We start from the raw sequence: 20,998 nt of genomic DNA, 5'->3' as shown, positions 1-20,998 counted from the left end.
AGTATATCTATACTAGGGTCTTTGCTTGAGCCTATCACCGTCTCTACCTACGCAAATTAACACTTTGAAATTTTCTCGCGATTAGTGAAATTTTCATCAGTCCTCAGTACCTACAGTACGGTATTGACCACTGACACGCGCGATCAACAAAATGTCGCTCGCGCTCACGACTAGAGAGAGCTCGAATCATCGTTTTAATTAAAGTATATCAGCCCTCGTAAGTTGGAATAAATTACTAACTCGGCGGCATCGTTGTTCGTAAACTATCCAACTACGAGTACTTATATTCTACGCACAGGTACGCAGAGTTCAAATTTTATATCATCCAACGCGTAAAGTGGACTCGTAAAATTTGTGACGAGGGTTTATATTGCAAGTAATTCGAAGCGAGTTTGAACTGCCGTTGAATTTTACTGACTAACCGATGGCCTATAATCTATTAGAGTGGATTTTCAAATTTGTAAATGATTGTTTTACCCAACTTGGCGATTTTTGCCTCGTAAATCGATATTCTGTAGGGGCAATAAAAATGATTTAATTTGGTTTCGTGATTTCGTTTTTTATATTTATTTTATTTTTCAACGTGTTCAATATTTAAGCCAATTGAGTAGAATTTTTAATCGTTTCGTGAATATTCTAAAAATTAATTTTTATCGAGTAAATTACATTTGCATCGAGCTCTGGATCAATTTATGTTAGCCTCAAAACGTTAATTATCCTTTTCGAGTTTGAGGGTAGAAAAAGAAGCCACTGATTCGTTGTTTCTCTTATAAATCCAACTTGTGATTACGTATCAGTTCTTTTTTGCCAAATGAAAATAAATGGCAAGAAGTCGAATCACTGGAAGAGCGTATCAGGCGAGATAACGTACTTTTTCAATTTAAAGCAAACAGAGCCTCTTTTTGAGCGTAAACGAGTTTGCGTCTTTCTTCGCACACAGCCACAAGTGAAATGAAATAGTTTACGCCTCGACTGTTGATATGTATCCCAGTTTAATTGTATCACAGAGTTGCGCAAACTTCAAATCGAATAAAAGGTAAAAAAAAATCCTGTCCGAAATCGGGAAGTAGAGTCAGATGAGAAAGGGAGAGAGAGAGAGAGAGAGAGAGAGAGAGAGAGAAAGAGAGCCAAAGAGGATGCGCTAGCTAGTACGCATACTCGTGTACTCTTTTGCATGTAACTAATTTGAAGCTCGTGAGTGCAAGTCAAATATTCGAATGCCTCACGCTGGCGTTAGCAAAGGTGAAACGCGTTTGCCTTTTTGCGTTAACTTCCAACTCTGCTGAGGTAACTCGACTTTAAGGACTGATTGTGGTTGATCGAAAAATGTTGATTTAAACGCTCACGTAATACAAGGTGGCTTAAATGTTCAATTTTGCGCGATTGCCCGAGGAGTCAATTATGAAGCGGAATCGAACGATGTAACTACTAAAAAAACGTACGAATTCTATCATTGTTACTTTTTTATTAAAAAAAAATTATTTTATCAGCCAACCAAAGCTATGTCAAAATCTTTCGAACACTAATATGATCAGAATATAATTCGAACGTGTATGTGTGCGTTCATGTGTTCGCTTTAGGCGCGCAGAAACGATCGGCAAATTGTTTCCAATCGCTCGCTTCTCTTTTTTTTCCTTTTGGACCGAAAGAGTTGACACGTCGCGCTGGATATATACGTATATATACTGACTTTGCCGAACGGGTCAAATCACAGGATGTGCGCATGTTGAAATAAATTGCTCACGGTGTGTGCATTTCCACTAGCATGTACCGAGTAAAAATATACGCAATTTACAGAAACAAAAATTGTGGGTACGTGTTTTTTCGTCATGCTTTTGGAATGCCTATTTTAAAATTTAGCCTCCGTGATTTTTTATTAACTTTAATTAAAAATTCTCATATTAGTGTCGAATAAGCTCCAGACTAAGTTTTCATTGATTTTTTCTTCAAGCAAGCGTCAGCGAGCAACAGTGTCACGCTCACGTTAACTCTTATTTTCTCATTTTTTTGCTCACTTCGCAGCCTTTTGATTTTTCGAGCTCCACTACTTCGTTTAGATTAGACAGTCAAGTATCTTTTCAGAGAAAAAAATCCTGAATACTAATCTAGACGAAAATCGTAGGGCTCTTCATCGGGCATGATGAGACATTACGTAGGTCAAAAACTGAAAGTGTAAAAATGAAGTACGCTTTATAAAGATTGTAAAAGATATAATTAGAAAAAATGTATGAGGATTTTATTTGTTAATGTTCGGTTTGATTGAGTTCACGCTTTTTTAAAATTTTTCTTAATTGGTTCATTTGAATTTTGGTTTAATTGTTAAATTTTAATGGAGTGTTTATGATAGATTGATGATTGAGTATCATGTTTGAATCCCTGGTAGAAATTTTCAATATTTTATGGCTAATTTTTGTTCAACAGAAAAAATTTCTTGGATGTGAAAGGGCTATTAAAACTGGACGTACATTGTTTAAGAATGTAATATGTTTCTCTCATAATTTAATGGACATATACATTTATCTTTCCATATCCATCTTTTCTTTTTTTTTTTTTTTTGATTTTTTAAAATGTGTAAAAATTATTATTTAACACGCGCTTACAATAGTAATTTTTAAATTTCTACATATTTAACGAAACACATCTTTTAAATTGAATTGTTTATTTTACTTTTAAACTATTTTCGTTTCATGCGCGCACGAAAAATAAATGTAACAACAGTGCATTACTTTGCCACTTTCAGATTTACAGATAAAAGTACTCGCCATTTAACAACAGAAATTTAGAGTGGTATTATTATATTTAAAGTGGTAAAAACGGTTTAAATTTTTTTGAAACAATTGTTATTTTCCGGTCACTTAAAATAAGTTTAATATTTGTAGTACCTATATTTGTAACCAAAAGACAACGTCAAAAACAAGCCAATTAATGGTCATAGATCTTAATACATTTTAAATTGTATTTTTTCAGTCATTAGACTATTATTTATGTCGAGTATTTCTAATAGGAATGACAAACTTTTTATATAACAAATTTCAAAGGAAAAGTTTCAAATCTCTACCACTGCAATTGCCCCGTGAACAATTTTCTCAGCCAAAAAAGTACTGGAAACCCCAATAATTATCCTGCTCACAATCATTAGATGGCTTGATAACTAAAACAAAGGGTAAGGAAAAAAGGATAAGTCTGCAAGCAAACTTCTCCAATCACACTCATTATACATGTATGTTAGTTCTTTCTATATATATTATTTCCTTCGCTCTGTATGTATCTGTCTTTCATTGAAAAGTTTTTTCATCGAAACTTCTGCTCTTTTCCTCTTTGAACATCCATGGATTTTCATTTCCAGTTTCTTCAAAATACAGTTTTCTTTTTACTGCACTGCTGCACGAGGAAAAAAGGATATCGCCACGTCTATTGTACGCTGCATTTTACTCGCCGAGCTGCCTTTGTTATTTACGCGTGCAATGTACACCGTTTTGATTGAGCTCTTGTTTATAATCCTTTTTTATTAGTCATCAGCTTTGTTCTACAATTCGACCGTGAGCCAGCGAAAATCTTTAAAACGCCAATCTTTCATCAAGCGCGTTGAAAGATTGTAATTTCCAGTTTTTTATGCTTTTTCAGTAATAAACGAAAAGCTCTGCTCGTATTTATGGCTTATTATTATACAAAGTTACTGGGGACAAAGCAATCAATGGCCGCGTTCCATATCGCACAGCAGAATTTTACATTCATCTCGATTAATCAATTGCAATTCAAAAGCTGCTCGTAACAAAGTTACCTCATCTCGCGTTTAATTACTGCTGCGTCGATTTGAAAATTACTCGCTTTGCAGCTCGAGAGATGATGTCCATTCCGGAAGTTGTCGACCTCGATTAAATCACTGGGGAAGATCGCCGCCACGCGCTGACTTCAAAAACTTCTATGCCGCACATTCACAATTGCGCCGGTTGATTTGTCGCACACGCGTAATCGCCCAACAACAATGAGCTATTCAAACCTCGGTATAATTCGGCTCAGCCAGTGAGAATCTATAAATGGATTCAATCCAATAGACAAATTTGAAAAACCAGTTCAGCCAGAAATGAGATGCAAAAGTTCGTCGGCCAATCCAATTCGGAGCGAACTATAAAGGCAAACTATCGTGGCTTCGATAACAATAATTTGGAACAAACGACCAAACACGCGCGGCCCGCGTTATTTCCATCACTTTTTGAATGAATTCGATGCTTATTCGATTTCATCAAATCCCCGTGCAAACACTTTGGAAACTGCGGCATTGTTTTGCCCCGAAAGCCCTCCTCCTTTCGCCCTGCAGAGGACTTTTGCCGTTTTGTACTGCAACCTTTTACCTTCCTTTGTAAGATAAAGCCCTGCATCCCTCTGCGTCAACGGCGGCGCACGTGTATTTGTACACGACTGTTAATCGAAATATTCATCAAGGCCCGACATGTAGGCTAGCCGAAGCCTTGTCGAAGCGCGAGGTTTATTGTTGCTGTGCTGCTGCAGGTGCTAAAAGCCCGACTGAAAGCCATGGTACGAAGCTCTCCTCTTCCGAACGATAGTTATGGCTCGTGGATGGCGCTGCGTGCTCCGCTCGCAAAAACTCGAGGCTACAGGATACGTACACATGGCGCGTCTGCACCAAGTAATTTGTGCGAGTAGCTGAATGCATTGTTATTTCTCGGCAGTAAAATAAAAAAAAGCCTCGCACTGCATGCGTATCTAAATGTGTATTGCACACGAGAGAGAGAGAGAAAGGGAGGGAGAGATAGAAAGGAGCGAAATCCGCGCGTGTACGAGGGAACTTTCAGATTGCATCTCTTGCTAGCTCGTTCGACAAATATCCTGCAAAGCGTTTGCTCATTTTGCTTTTGCACACTCCAAGTTCGTTTCAATACTTAAGAATCGTGCTTTTTCTCGCCCCTCCCCTTATCTCTCTTGCAGATGTTAGACGTAGGTAAATACAGTCGTCGTCAATTTGACTCAGTCTCGCGAGGAAAATCTCGTTGATTTGTTCTCGATAAAAGCAGCTTCTTCAATGCTCTCCTTTTCTCTCTCTCTCTCTCTCTCTCTCTCTCTCGGAATTTGTAATTACTCTACAAATTGAATAGTGATCAAGGAAATTTCATTATTTCTCATGCATAAATAAATTTCATCTCGATGCGGAAAAGCAGTTTGCGTTTCTTTATGTATACGTATCAGTTGAGCTCATGCGTCTAGACTGTCTGCGCAGGCATGGGTAGGCTCATTGCCAGAGAAAGAGAGAGAGAGAGTAAAGAGATGCAGGTGGTCGTTTCTATGGTGTATAATCTCCTCTATTGTGATATCGTCGGCGTAGTAATGAGACGTGAAGCTCGAGTTTTGCTTACCGCTTCGAAAGTTTTATTATCACCCACCTCGAGTTCTCCGCTAGTAGCAGCAGCATTGTTATATGTAGATAGAAAAAGTTATTGGATCCTCTTAAACTCACTTTCAGCGCTGCGTCCACTGGTCTCGCTTTCTACTGCCACGAGATAAGAGACCCAATGGGCCATTAAAAACTCGCGCTGCCAGTGCTGAATCGTTTGCCCACCGCTACCACTTCTTCGTAATGCCACCTCGCCTGCGACTGTTTTTATACTCGCCGCGCGCCGCACCTGCTGCAGCAGCGGCAGTCCCCGACTGTTGAGGCGAGATAACTTTCCTCGCTGAGCGATATGAGTTTTTAATTGATGATCATCGCGATAATGAAGCCGATTTAATATACTGTTTATTCAGACAAAAGAGCGACGGAAAAATTGAAAGGGGAAAGGGGGAGCTTTAACGCGCTCGGTCTTACCCGAGAAGTCGGGGAAATGACTATTATTCTCAAAGTATAGTCGCAGTCCATCATCTTATATATCCGAGACAGTCAATTATTCGGCCTGCACAAAACCACCTCGAGGGAAATAAAAATAACTATTCGGAAAGTCCATCCGACTCGATCGTACATCTGGGGGATTAATAGTTGTGATTGACTGTAATCTCCCGGCGTACCGTTAAAAAAAAATTAAATAATAATCGAAACGTAAATTTCAATCAAAGCTACAGGCATAATGCCCAGATGTTTAACGAAGTCAAGAAGCTGAGCCCTGCGCGAGTTTGCGAGAAATTAGCTGGATCCTCTCTCTCTCTTCCTCTCTCTCTCTCTCTCTCTCTCTCTACCTTGCTCGTACCCAGTGCTTATCTGCTCGGCATCACGCCCCAAGAGTTTACTTATTACAAGAAGTACTGGTAATAGCAGTATTAGCAGTGCAAGTCAGTCGATATTTAGCGCTCACTACGGTTCTCGCTCTCTCTTGCTTTTATATAACTTTGCTGCAACTGACGTTCGGAATAGCTGCGCTTGTCTAGTTAGGCCGCCACCCCTCACATCCCCCCCCCTCTATAGCTTCTCTCTCCCTCTGGCTCTCATTGCCGTGCTCTGATTGCAGGGTCAAGAATCAACTGTTTACATTTAAGTCGGAAAATTTCTCTCTCAGAGAATCAGCCTTGAACGAATCCCCAAAATCAGATTTTTATTTTTTATCACCAACAGAGGGTTTACCTGAAAATTGTGTTAATAGCAGTTAGCAACTATAAATATTTTATCCTTCGAAACTGCGCGTATCTACGCACCAGTCACGAGTAATTTAACATCTAATTTAGGAGGAATTCGTGACAATGCATCCAAAACGTCGATGAGAATGCCTGCAAAATCTCCCAAGGGCCTCCCAGCCTTCCCGAGTATACGCGCTCGCTCTCCTGGTTTTCGGTAATTTGAACGATTTTACTTATAATTCATCGGACCTAAATCTTTCGCTTTCGAATCTAAGTTTTCATTTATCCCGTTTAGATAAATGCACAGCAGCAGTAGTAGCAGCAGCAGCAGACCAAGTGAAGAAAAGTGACGCTAAGAAATGAGGGCACTTGAGAGGTAGAACTGCGCACACGAAAAGTCAAGAGCATAGCTCGTCGTCCTTAATACCCCGCTATAAATAAGGAACTCTGGGGAAACTCGTGCAAGTCTAGCGTCTAATACGAAAAGCTTCTGTTTTGTTTCTTATAACTTACGTGCGTAGCGACTGACGAGTTATTTCAAAATTGTCTTTGTTCATAGTCGCAGAATTTTAATTGACCCAAAAGTTTTGAGGATTTTCATTCAATCGAGTTACGAATTATTTTACAATGACTGTAAAGGTGGCAAATTGAAATGAATATTCACGACGGATTCTATTACCAGAAATAAAAAAAACTTTCTTTATGGAATATATGGTCAATTCAGAATTTATGTTATTTTAAAAATAGATGTTTTTGCACGAAACAAAGAAATAAATTAAACTTTTAAAAGCCATGGCTGTAAACGTTTTAACGTGTAACCTATAAATGCATACTTTTTTTGGTGTAATCAATAACAGCAATACTTTTTCATTGATTTTTTGTCTCGGTCGATTTTACTGAGGATCGTTCTCGTACGCACGAATGAAATGTAGTGCAGAAGGGAAAATATTGTTACAAGAAATGAAATAGAAAGGGAGAAGAAAATACGAAGTGCGGCGGGCTACTTTATACAACGGCGCAGTGCTGCAACGCGGAAGACCTTATATTGCATCGAGAAGCTTTCATTTCCAGTGAATCGTGTGGATGATCGAAGATGCGCTTGTGTATGTATGAGTAAACGTGTGCATGTGTGGGTGGGAGTGAAACAAAAACGTAAGCGATGCGGGTGATGGTATAAAGCTTCGGTTAGAAATAGCCATATAGAAGTTAGTCTCTTGACTCATATCCCTTGGGTAGTGCGAAGGAACGCTATGTAGTACACGACGTGCGCGAGCTTTTTTTCGCCTTTGTTTTTACTCTCTTCTCGAGTCTTTCTCTGTCTCTCTCACTCGCCTCTCCTCTCCCTCCTTTTATATTTCTTTTACTTTGTTTTTCTTTTTGGTCTTTGTATCGACCAACTCGACAAATTGTACACGTGATATTTTGCGGGGCAGATTGTTTTGGGAGTTCCTGACATAAGCTTCTTCGGGCTTTTTTCCTTTTCTTCAAACGATCTCTCGCTTATCTTGGATACTATTTTCCTCGTCTCTTGTGAAGGAAGACTCTTCGGGTCGATTCCTCGTCCTCTTTTTTGAGTTTTGTTCTTCTTCATTTTTTCCCGTGTACGCGGGCATTTCAGCATAAACATTGAAAAAGTTTGCAACGCTAAAGACTTTTCTCAAACTGCAATCATATTTTACAGAAGTTTTGCTCTCGACAAATACGTCTTGCTTAAATATTATTATCGACTGTCAAAGAAAAAAGTGAACTTCATATACGAAAGCGGCTAAACTGTTTTAAGAGTTCCGTCCAATACCTTCTTAAATGTTCCCTTTTTTTCTTCTTTTTTCATTCCCCTCAGTCGACTTACACTTATATCTCTATATTACAGCGAACAAGTGAGAAAGTTCTCGCCTCTGCGCGATTCTGTTCCACCTTTCGCGTTTACTCATTAACACTTGGCCGCACACATCAGACTCAATTTACGAGCTATTCCGTTCTCTCCCTGCCTCACCCTCTCCATATATACTTTTTGCTCGTGCAACCAAGAAGCTGGTGTACGAGCGATAAATTTTCGTCGGTTTCAAACGAGCCGTGAGAATTTCAAGGGAGAAGTGCTGCTAGAGACAATCGTATGTAGTATACGTGCACCGTGCCGCCACATACACACGTAGGTACGCACGTACTACTCGCACGCGCGCAGTGAACAGTCCAAAGTTCGGTCAGGCATTAAAATTATAAGTACAAGCGGAAAAATTTGACAATCCTTTTTTTCGCTAATTTATCATGGATAAAATATCCGTTTTTATTAATGTTATTTGAGCCCTTACACAATAGTTGAGTGTTTTATTTGAATCAGTTTTCAAGATCATTATAGCATGTAAACCTAAATTTATTTTTCATTTGACGAGGTATACTTTATAGAGTGAACGTAATTAAGGATGAAAATTCGAATTATTTTAATTAGCGGAGTATATTGACAAAATCTTTTATTACATTTTTTGAGCTTGGAAACGTGATAAAATATTTACTCGGGTAACGTAGCGCTCGGACGATGGATTATCAAAAAGCTTTGAAGTTTAAAGTTCGCCTAACATATTTGAAAGATTTATTTTTCAATCTCGTAGATTAGCTTGCTTGATAAATCTGTGTGAACATTTTTTAAAAACTTGATACAGTCTCTGTACAGCGGTGGTACTATGCGCAACGAATTATTTCAAAAATACATATAAGTATCGCGCGCGCAAAAAAAATCTCGAGATAGATAAACTGAAAAATTGAACTATCATGATCGAGTAAAGGGTATCGAAAAAATAATATTCTTCTCAGTTTGACGCGATGGCTGCGTACATAAAGTAATAGGGGGATCATTCAGAGGCTATCAATGTATATCTATTTCTGCTTGACGCTTCAGGAGTGAGAGAGAGAGGCATATTAACAAATCCAGCTCTCGCAGCTCATAAATCATATACGATCCCCAAGCCGATCGTGCATTCGGCTTTAAGGTACATGGGAGGCGCATATACACATACACAATCGCAGAGGCGTGCGCGCGAGCGTGTCCGCACTCCGGAAATTACGTGTCGGAATCCAAACGCTTCCTGATGATTGATGAGCGATCGCGACTGCATTTTCTGGCCGTATTTAGTTCGCTGCCGCGCCATACAGCTCGCTTTCTACGAACAATGATTCTCTTCCCTCCCTTTATTTTTTGACTGTTACCTTCCACCGGTGCCAACAATTTTTTTCCTCTCTATTAGAGATTGAAAAAAAAACAATTCTTCGCCTTTTCATCACCTCGATATGAATAAAAATCTGGAAAATGTGCGTTCTTTGGCCTTACGTATTTGATTATGCACGCATACGTACAAGCAAAAAAATGTGCAGCAAGATTTAATCTTGATGGCAGAAAAATAGAGCTCTTTGTTGGATATTTGTTAATTTATTTTATACTTTTTGTCTGCGAGACGACGGATAAAAAATTCACAAACGAATGCTGCCTGTGGTACGAAGATTCGAGTCAGAGATATTAAAATAAAGCGGCTTTACTCTATCATTTTAAGGTCTTGAAAAAGAGCTAGGCTGTACTTGACAAAGTACCACGGCGAAGAAATTGGCGGAAAAGTGAGTCCAAGAGTAGTTCCAGGTCTTGAGCAGATTTAGAAAAAAGATTCCCTTTGAAAACTATATCGATGGATTTTAACTTTTTGAAAAAAAACACTTTGCACCGTGTAATAGGATTTGTACATAATACATCTTCGACTTTCATTTTTGCGACTGTCAAATTATTTGGAAAGATGCGCGACAAAATTATTTTACAAAAAAAAGGAATTTTTGATAAACTCTCGTTATTGAAAAACATGTTTGAGATATTAGTGACAGCTTTTAAACGTAAAATGCCATGAAACTGTAAATCAATAATCTTAGACGTACAGTCGAGAGAAGTAGATTGTAAATAGAGCAATAACGAACGATATTGCTGAAATATAAATGAGTACTCTAGTGATTGCATGAATATGGCATGTGGCAGTTATAGTTTCCGTCCTTAATTTTTTCATTTTTTTCTACATCAAATAATAGATATCTGGTATACCGAATCACATATTCATGAAGCTGCTCCGGGGGAAGAAACAAAACGGCCAAGAGAACGAAAGTAAATAAAGTAAAAAATAACTCCATTGTCATGCGGATTGCAGTGTTTTTTCTGACAACAACTCGATTCACTTGCGAGTCTGAGTACAGCTGCGTGGTGGCCGCCGTATACATTTATATATATACCGAGTGCACAGCTTTGATGACGGCGATGCTTGAGCAGTATAAAGGAAAGAATGGCTTCGGCGTTCTTGATTCACTTTGATTTCTCGTTCAGAATTATATACCTCTTGCCTTCGTTTTTCATGTCGGTCACGATTCGAAACGGAAGAAGCGGAGAAAGAGAGAAAGAAAGAGAGAGAGAGAGAGAGAGAGAGAGAGAGAGAGAGAGGAGAAAAGAGAGAAAAAAAATGTTTTTCTCGGGCAAGCGCGATGAAAACGAGGCGCGAATAATTTATGCGAATCTTTACCGATATTCGACGACTGGGAGAATTCGGTTTTACGGCGTCTGAATAATTGAGACTCGCCTCTTGCTCCACGGCTGGAGAATAATTTGACGCTGCCTTTATGAAAGTCTGTACGGATCCGAGGGTAAAATCTTCGTCTCATTGCGAGCGTACATTTACCGAAGCAAACGCAGTATAAAACACGTGGCTTTGAGGGGTTGTTACAAGACAACAATTTGAATCAACTTTTGCGCAGTACAAACTCGCTTCCCAAAGATATCTGCGATACCCAATTAAGCTGCACATGGCGCAGTCATGTAAAAGTAAATTTTCATGAAAATCTTAAATATGTGCGCTTGTGCAGAGCGTAGCAATCATTGGAAGCTTCGATTTTTCTCTATCATCACGTTCGCACAGATTGCAGATCTTCACAGCTGAATCGTTCCAGTCATATCGTGTATCCAGTGCGCATATTTATTGTATAATACGGTGAGACTCGACTGGATTAGTTAACACCAGATTTATCGGTGTGCATAAGTGTGTGGATCGCGCAAATACACACGTATGTAAACATAAGAGACCCAAGTTGAAGTGTATATACATGTACATCGAATAAGGGGCGCGGTGAGAGGGTAAGGGAGCGCGCAGAGACTCGGCAAGGAGAAACGGAAACCACTAGTGCTATTGTTAGCTACTACTCGTGCTGCTGCCATTGCCGCTGCCGCTGCCGCTACCGCCGCCGCCGAGCCCGCTACTTGCCGGAGCTACCGTGCAGTCTCTGTTTTGAATATCGGATTTACGACGGCAACTAACTAACGCCAACTTCTGTCGTAAAACTTTGCTTCCTCTCTATACTCGCTTTGGTATCTTCTCTCTCTCTCTCTCTCTCTCTCTCTCTCTCTCTTTCCCTCCTTGGAGCAAGGAAAGCGCGAATGAAAAGCGAGTGTGCATAACGTATAGCAGCTCGTAGACGCGCGATAGCTCGAGAGAGCGAGCCTGCCAAAATTTTACCTACTCGCTCGTAAGGCAACATTGTTTTCTCTCTTTCTCTCTCTCTCTCTCCTGCATGTTTATAAACCTTCAAATTTTATCTTGTAAAGACACGTACTCTGGCAACACGATGGGCATACACTTCTAGAAACTCATGATTCTCGCGCCAAGCATTTCTTGAACTTATTTTCGAAGCAGCGCGAATAACGAGACGCGTGTCATTTTTCTATTGGCTTATCGATCAAAGATTCGGAATGTGACTGGTAAAATTCTTTCTTTTTTTTGTTTTTTTTTGTCGGTGCAAGAGATACGCGAATGCGTTCATATGTATATACACACTCTTGCAGTAGATTGATTTTCACGCGCGCGTGTGCGGCCCGAAACTGCAGAAGCACGAGCTATAAACCTTTTCTAGTACGTGGAGAATAAGAAATTCCCTCTTCGATTCGACGATACTTACTTTGATACAAAAGCGCGCGCGTATAATATAGGTGCATTGCGCTGTATTATAACTTACCTCCTTTTTTGCTCTCCCCCTGTTCGACGGAGCTGTGCTGCCTTTCATTGATCTAGCCCCCCCCCCCCTCCCCGAACAATGCAGTCGAGGGAAAAGGATAAATGCTGCGAGAGAGCTGTGCTGTACAGATAAATTTAGCAAAAAGTTTTTAAGGCTACAACGCCGGTGTTACGTCGGGAATATCGATCATTTTTTACGCCCTGTTCTTTCCTTTTTTCTTCCCTTTTTTCGTACACGTATCAATTCCAAGATTTATTGTTGCAACCCACTTCGGTAAGAAGCTTCTTCCTTCCTTTCTTTTTTGTGTTCTGCAGTGTACAGGGCGCTTAAGCGCTCAGGCTAATACGTACACGAGCACAGCAGCGGCTGACTTACAAACAGAGTAATTCGAGGAAAATTCGGTTTGGCTAAAATAGATATTAAGCATTGATGTATTCGAGTAAAAATTCTCTTTCATCTTAGGCTATTACCCAGATAAGAGGGACAGGGAACAAAATGAAAACAGAATATAGATAAGACGGCTAAGGAGCCGAGGTGAGGAATTTTTTTCCCCTCTATTTTATGTACTTATTGCTCTACGTGGCTTCGTTAACTGTCTTCGTAAAGCTTATTTCTTGGGAATCCTATTTTTCTCATGTCATCTTTTTCAGCGTATAACGTAATCAACTGCAGGAATTATTGTTTTTAATGTCTAAGCAATTCTCTCAGTTTTTTTAACTCGAAATTTTTTTATAGCACTGCGTGGCATAAGTTCACATTTATGGCACGCTTTTCTGTGACATAAGTCGCACATTCTGGCACCGGTGCGTTTGCATCACACTCACATACGTTCGTGCGCTAACCTCATTCCGCGTTGCCAGAAAGGGCGACTTATGCATTGGAAAAGGGGGCATAAATGTGAACTTAGCACAGTGCTATAAAATGTTGTACGATACTCGTGCCATGGGGACACTTTTCAGCTCAGCTATTAGGACTCTCGCTGCGCTCGGGCCCTAAATTACGCCGCGCCAAAAAGTGTAACTTATGGCATTAATATCGTAAAGTACTATTTTCTACTTGTTGTATCCTTCTTCTAATTATACTTTCATGATGATCTAAAGACTAGTAAAATATATTTAAAACATTTGAAAAAATTATCATTTTAAATAATCGAACTTTTTTTCAACCGGAAGATTCGAATCAACTTAAAATATCTCGTATGCATTATATGCTTATATGTACCCCACGAATATGCCGTTCATCTTTGGTATATAAGTTCAAAATCGCATTTTGCCTAGATTCAACCTGAATATGCACGTAGATATTGCATAAGATCATGTAAAGATTTACCGATATGAGCTTGATTTGCTCTTATGATCCAATAAAGTTATGAATGAAATATACTCGCTTTTAAATAAAACTGAAGAATAGCGGGTATTGAAGAACTTGATGTGTGGCAAATTGAACTATCTGCCCGGTGGTAACGGTCGCATGGACCATATGAAAAAGAAATTTTTCACGTAATAGTAAAATAAACTTTACGAGTAAAATACTTTTCACGAGGAATCATCGGAATGGAGGTGTTAACTCAGTGCTTAAAGATAAAGATCGGTATGTTGATCCGACTTTCCATATTTTTACGAGCTCAGAGCCGGTAAAATAAGGCATGATAACGACCGCAAACTTCCAAGATGATGCAAACTTCCGCTTGTGGGCTCGATGTAATAGCTAATTAAACTCTGTTGATTTCAAAAGTTATGTACCACGCAACATAGTGTCGCCCTAAATAATGGCAAAAGCTCAACTTTGATACTTTTGTAACGCAGGCAAACTTTTTAACACGATTAAAAATTCTGTCCTTTTAAAATAGATATCGCCAACAATATGCTTTATTGAGATATTTACCATTTTTCGACAGCGAGCCGGAATTGATGTTGGTTTCTAGGGCAAACTGGAAAAGTTTTGCGGTACCGGTATCGTAAATTTTCTCAAATATTAATTTCAATGATAGATTATCTCATGAATAAGCACATAATTTTCTGCAAATAATCTAAAACCCGAGCTCGTGCAAACGACTTTGAAGAATTATTATCATTCTTAGATATGCCCTAGGAAACTGAATTGGAATGAATAAAACATTTTAATCTGTCTGAGGGTAACACAGCGCCGATATACAGCGCCAATGTGAAGTTCAACATTATCGTATTAAAATATATTTCACGATGCCACATTACGCTTTCGCGAACTATGTTGGGCTGTATACATAAAAGTAAGCTGACCGCGCGTATGCGGGTCAAAAAAGAAAAATGACGACGACATATAGAGAGAGCTCGAGTGAGCCTCGTTGTAATTAGTACTCAAAAAGGAAGGCTATAATATATACATACCGCATTGCGCAGGCAGTAGTATTAGTAGTAGTTAATAGTGCTAGTAGTAGGAGCAGTAGCAGCAGTGGCGGCGGCAGTAGTAACAGTCGACGTTTGGCGTGGCAATTAATTATGCAGCGTGGCGCAAGAGTCGCGAGCCACACAAATTTTCACAAGTCATGAGCTGGATAATTGGAGTGTACCCAAGTTGCGTACATACATATGCGTGCAACTACCGTGTGTGTATGTTTTACTGCTACTTGCTTCTGCTTGTTGATGTTGCTGCTGCTACTGCTGCAGTTACTGCTGCTGCAACGTTTCCGCGCACGTTTAGTGCGATTTTAATGTACGCGTACCTGAGCGAGTCTTTTGACTTCACGCATTTTACCTTTATTATTATTATTATTTTTTAATAACTTGTGAACGGGAGGCGAGCTCGCGCGCGACGAATCTTAAAAATCATTATGGCAACGAGGCACGAGCAGGCCCTAACCAAACGTAATACTTATAAACGTTTTGAGGCAAACAAAACGTCGGCTGTGCCTTAACAATCGGTTTAGGTTAACAAACTAATCATGAGTCACAGATACTCGTTGACCAGCTATACGACGAATAAAACGAATTTACATTTTTTTAAGAGTAGATCAATATGATGAACAGATATTCAATGACAATAACTAAGTAGAGCTTTCAATAAATAATTTACTGCTAGTACAAATTATGATTATTCGATACCAGCTAATTGTTAATGCATCGAACACCGCAGTAGTAACAAATGTAAAAGAAATATTTATCAAATTTAAGTAAATATAGCTTGATGTAAATTGATATTCACATTGAAAATTCACGATGACTCTAAAAGCAATAAATACAAAATTGTCAAAAGTTTCTCTGATTAATATTTGTGTACATGCATATAAAATCATGCTGCAGACGACCGTGTATCATGTGTTATTTTTGTCGAATGACCAAATTTATATTCGAAAATATGCATTTACTGTGAAAATTAATAATGTCATATTTCTCTTTTATAGGCTTTGAAAATGTATCCACAAGTATGAGCTGAGATGTAGTCTGAATTCATAAAGTACAAATATAAAGGATTTCTGTTGACAATCGAGAGTCATGCGCGAATGCGCTTTGTCATTCGTATTCTCGAAAATTCATTTTACTTTGAGAGAAACGAACGCCCAAAGAACGAGAATGAAGACGTTTACGGGTTTTGGGGCACAAGCAAGGATTTATAAGAAAGGAAAAAAACTCGAGGAAAACGACTTTGTGTTTACAAAAGTGAGCACAAACGAGTGTGCGAGTTTATACACGTGCAGCCAGCCACACATAGCTAGGTTTGCGTGCTATAGTAAGCTAAGAAATCTGCTGAGAAAATATACGGTTCATTGTATCGTCGTCGAAACACTTGGATAAATCGTAGGTGGATAATATTTTTTTCTCCCAATTTCTTCCGATAAAAATGTGCATTTGCACTACTATGATTCACGCCGTAAATATGTGAAATTTATTTATGATAAAAAAATTATTTTCTCAGACAAAAATTTATTGAAGTATTGTGCGGTACTTACTTGGGATGTTAGCACTCGTTAAAGGGATCTTAATTCTGCCCTGAAACATACAAAAATATATCTTAATACGGATTTTCCAAATTTTTTTAGAGCTTATTGAGGTCTTAACATCTAAAATAATTGTATTCAATTTTTGGAAGGAGCTTTCTTCCCCTTTTTATAGCATTTTATAAAATTCCGAAATTTTAATTCCTCTCCGAGACATAGCCGTTTCCATTAGCCTTTTTATACTTTAAAATTGTTAAAAAATAAATAAATTATTTTTTAAAATTGTAAGTATGAGTTGATTGAATGGAGTTAATTGAATTAAAGTTGACCTTATGCCCAGTTTTGGGTTTCGACTATGACCAATGGTCTATTGAACAAAATGAGACTACACAGAACTCAATATAATCATTTGAACCCTTGGAATCCTACGATAGGTAACCTGTACTATCTAATTCTTAGCGTAGGATATCTGTAGACTGTAACATTGTATTTAAGTACGTTGGGGACGCAACCGAGTTTAAATCAGTAACTATCAATAAACAGTGGAAGGTAGATACTTGATTTGACTAGGTGGGTCGGTGGTATCATAGGCTCAAAGCCAATACGCATGCTATCACGCGTATTTTTGTTTGCTGCTAACCTCTCGAGTTAGATTGCATGTAGAACAAACGCGAAATTTTTGAAAAATTACTTTGAAATATTCTCGTGAATATACAATACAACCATTTGAAAGGTAATAACTTCATCTTTAATTACTTGAAATTTGGTCACGATCCTCCATCTTTATCACAAGTTATACTTAAAATCGTGTGAAATATCTTGCGCGTTTCTGTGAGAGCCATGTTAAAAAGTGTACTTTTAAAATTAAAATTTACAAAATTGAACTCGACAGACAAAACTAAAATTTAGGAAGAAAATTATAAGGGTTTTTAACAATCAATTCCCGAAGTTTCAACTTCGTAGCCCATCTTGACCCAAAGGTCCCCAACGTCCTTAACTGATTTTAAAAGGGAAAAAAGAAGAAAAAATTCATGAAAACGGATGTATCTTAGAGAAAAATTGAAATTTCAAATTTAAAAAATGTAATTGAAAGGGAAAAAGTAATCCATTTAAAAAATTTAAAATATTTTTAATTTTAACTTTCTTAAAAAAATTCGATTACATATTAAAACTTGTATATCATACGCGAACTCGTTGTATTGTTTATCAAGTTTCAAGCTTTTTCAGTTAAGAAACTGTCGCAAACGTGGATCGCGAGTGAGAGAGGATGGTAGTAAAAAGGAAGAAAAGAAAAACTTGGCGCTTACTCGGTTCAATCTCAAAGCCATGCGATCTTTTTAGATATTATATATACTCTATAAACATGGGGATGCTTCGTTCGATGAGAAAAATTTTCTTTTTCACCCTCTTCCATGCTCTCTACGCCATACAATCTAGGTTATTTCTTATTCTCCGTACGTAGAAGATCTTACTTTTTTTTATTGCTTTTTATCATTATACGTGAGAGATTGGCTACTGTAAATGATATTAAAACTAGTTCGTTTTCATTGTTGTTTATCAGTTACAACAATTTTGAACTAACAAGGAGAGCTCTCCAAGTCCGGGTCACAGAATGCCCTGAAAATTTTTTTGTGATCTCCTAGTACATGATGATGATCCCCCATATAGTTAGTTTGATCCAATGGGCCCTTTAACAATACTTTTACGCATGGTCAAGATTTGAATATTATTTAACTATAATAAATACCATATAATAGCCTATCATGGTATCAGGCTTAAAACAGTCAATTCCAACTGACTGAACAGCATTGTTACTTTGTGTTTTTCAAGTTTTTAAACACTTATTCAAAAAATAAACACTGTAGCTCAATTGGTATACTATGCAAGTCACAAAGAGCGAACCAATTTGAGCTAAAATTAAAGTACTTTACTATAAGTATTGATGCAAAAGATTGAAATGAAACTTTTATATTATTAAACTCACTGTTCCTTCTTTTTCATCCATTTTTCACACTTCATTGATGATATTTTAAGTGCCAGATTACCTCATCAATAATGCTGGAAGTCGCCAATGATAAAGATAAATAAATAATGTGATTTGGCGATGATACATTCAGTTATGCTTTTTTTCTTTTCCCCAATAACTTGAAATATAATCAATGAAGTGTCAAAAATGGATGAAAAAGAAGGAACAGTGAGTTTAATAATATAAAAGTTTTATTTCAATCTTTTGCATCAATACTAATAGTGAAGTACTTTAATTTTAGCTCAAATTGGTTCGCTCTTTGTGACTTTCATAGTATACCAATTGAGCTACAGTGTTTATTTTTTGAATAAGTGTTTAAAAACTTGAAAAACACAAAGTAACAATGCTGTTCAGTCAGTTGGAATTGACTGTTTTAAGCCTGATACCATGATAGGCTATTATATGGTATTTATTATGGTTAAATAATATTCAAATCTTGACCATGCGTAAAAGTATTGTTAAAGGGCCCATTGGATCAAACTCACTATATGGGGGATCATCATCATGCACTAGAAGATCACAAAAAAATTTTCAGGGCATTCGGTGACCCGGACTTGGAGAGCTCTCCTGGTAAGTTCACATTGAACTGGTTATAATGCTTGTTTTAATGATTCAATTTAAACTATCCTTGCATGTAAAGCAGAATCCAATTTTACCGCTTTTTTGTAGCAAAGAAAAAATGCATTTGATTAAAAAAATTTTTTTACTATTTCTATTATATGCAATTAGTTTTTTGCGGCTGTCGTAAAGTTTATAAGTAAATTTAAAAATCTATTCAAGAAAGGCATGTCAAACATTTTACACAAATTGTACGTTTTTATATTTTTAAAAATAATCAACTGTCCATCTGAATGTCAATCAATCTATGTTAATAGCGTTTCGAATTTTTTTTTTTGTTGCTTCATCGAAGTTTTTAGCTAGGCTTAAAAATAGCGCGCGCGTTACCGGGAAATCCTTATACACGAGCGCTCGGTGCCGAGTCCAAGGCGCATGCGTTTTATGCACGTGTATCCTATATATACATGATTATCAATCCAAAAGTGTGCGAGTGTGAGAGCGAGAGAGAAAGAGAGGGCGAAAGGAGGTGGCCGCATGTCGAGAGATAAGATAAGGGTGAGAAATCGCATGCTGTTCCTGAACGCGCGCGATGCTAACGCTACCGAGAGAGAGAGAGAGAGAGAGAGAGAGACGCCCCCTTATATCATCGTCGTTTTCTCCGAGCACTGTTACAAGGCAGTGCGCCGCGCCTATGTTTGCCACTATAGGTATATATCCAGGCTGACAGGGAATTATAAGCTATTCTTGTCTGGTTTTAATGAAATTCGAGGATAGAGAGATATAGGCTTGAATTTTTATATTCTCCATTACAGTGCGTTTCTTTTCTTTAGGAGCTCTGTAAAAAATCCACACTATTTTTCGTATGAGCTATAGGTCTTCGATCTACACAAATAATTTATGCTCCTAGATTCTCCGTGTTATCATGGAAGTTTCTTTTCATAACAAATTAGTTCAAGCTACTTTGAAGAAAATCCATCAGACAAGGAATACGCATATTGTTAATGTGTAATAGGTTGATATGATTTATAACAATATATTTTCAAGTAAAATAAATAATTTCGCAAAGTTTAAATTTACATAAATTAATTACAGTAAAATTTTTAAAAAACTACCGCTTTTTTAAGTAGCAACAAAATGATTAATATTCTAGCGTCATCTCTCGTTCGCTTGCGCTCACTTGTTTGTTAGAAAATGTTTGTGAAAATTATTGGGGAAGCAAGAATTTTACAGTAGTTTTTTGTATGCATACTGCTCAATACATACAAAAAGAAAATGCATCATAAATGTAATTCAAAGTTTCAAAAATTGAGGCTTTTTATTACTTTTTATCACTATGCGACGGATGGGGGATGTATGGAAAAACAACGACTAATAGGAGTAGCAGAAATGCTCAACTAACCCCGGCCTCACTGAAGCAATGCCTAACGGCGGATACCGGTGAGTGTCCGAATGGGGTGGAGTAGAAAAAAAAACATGAATGAGAAGAAAAATATTTTTAATTTTCTATATCGAAGTGTATAATGTCGATTGAAATTAAATACATTAAATTAATATATTTATACTTATTGTTTAGTTACAAATCTAATTACAACTCACTAAACCACTGCTCGTAGCAGTAATACTGTTGTATGCTTTGCGTATACGATTAATTTTACTTTGCCACTTGCAGATTTACAGTTAAAAGTTCTGGCACTATCTAGTGGCAGTAGCTTAAAGTGGTAATATCATTTCATAAATGGTTGAAAACTGGTTTTTTAAAATACTTACATTATCATTTTCATATAATTGAATTATTTCAAATATTAATAATATAATTTTAAGGGGGGAAAGGTACCTTAAACCTGCATTTTAAACAAATTCATTAAACATTAAGAAAAAAAAATTTTTTGGACTCTACAGAGAAAACTCTGTTTTTT

Source organism: Trichogramma pretiosum, unplaced genomic scaffold (assembly GCF_000599845.2).
Source record: "Trichogramma pretiosum strain Unisexual culture from Peru unplaced genomic scaffold, Tpre_2.0 scaffold3, whole genome shotgun sequence".
Classification (NCBI taxonomy): Eukaryota; Metazoa; Arthropoda; class Insecta; order Hymenoptera; family Trichogrammatidae; genus Trichogramma; species Trichogramma pretiosum.
This window is presented reverse-complemented; position numbering follows the sequence as displayed.